This window comes from Calidris pugnax, unplaced genomic scaffold, assembly GCF_001431845.1.
Source record: "Calidris pugnax isolate Ruff unplaced genomic scaffold, ASM143184v1 scaffold352, whole genome shotgun sequence".
Lineage (NCBI taxonomy): Eukaryota > Metazoa > Chordata > Aves > Charadriiformes > Scolopacidae > Calidris > Calidris pugnax.
Genome location: NW_015091110.1, coordinates 32,129 through 32,623, shown reverse-complemented (window position 1 = coordinate 32,623; position 495 = coordinate 32,129). Strand labels below are relative to the sequence as shown.

The following is a 495-nucleotide window of genomic DNA, read 5'->3' as shown; positions in this document are numbered from 1 at the left end:
AAAAAAAATCCCACAAAAACCCAACAAACCCCCAAAACCCCAAACAAATCACGAAACCAACGAACAAAGCCGGCCGCGCCGGGGACAACTTTGGGGAGCGAATTTTCCAAAATTCGCCCTAGGAGTTTAAAAGGGGGGGGGACGACCCTTCCCCGGAGGAGGCTGAAGGCGCTGGAGCCCCCCTTCCCGGCAGCGCTATAGCGGGGGAAGCCCCTCGGTCGCCGGGTGATGCCCACGCCAGGAGAGGGGAAGGGGGATTTTAAGGGGACGGGTCTCTTCCCCCCCCTTCTCCCCCTCGTTCAGAGCCCGCACACGGCAGGACACTCCGCCAGGAGCTTAAGTTGCGCGGCCGAAGGTGCGGGGATGCTCCGGGTGCGGAGGTGACACGGGGAAATCCCGAAGGCTGCGGATTTTATATAAAAAAAAAAAAAAAAAAGGAAAAAACTACAACAACAAACCAAAAAAACCCCCCCGATCGATAACACAAAAAAAAAA

General features: G+C 55.6%; 1 protein-coding gene across 1 annotated transcript in view; it reads right to left on the bottom strand.

The window, feature by feature from the left end:
• Positions 1-495, bottom strand: part of DRGX (dorsal root ganglia homeobox) — a 20,383-nt gene that overhangs the window by 19,100 nt on the left and 788 nt on the right. The gene's annotated exons all lie outside the window — the stretch shown is intronic.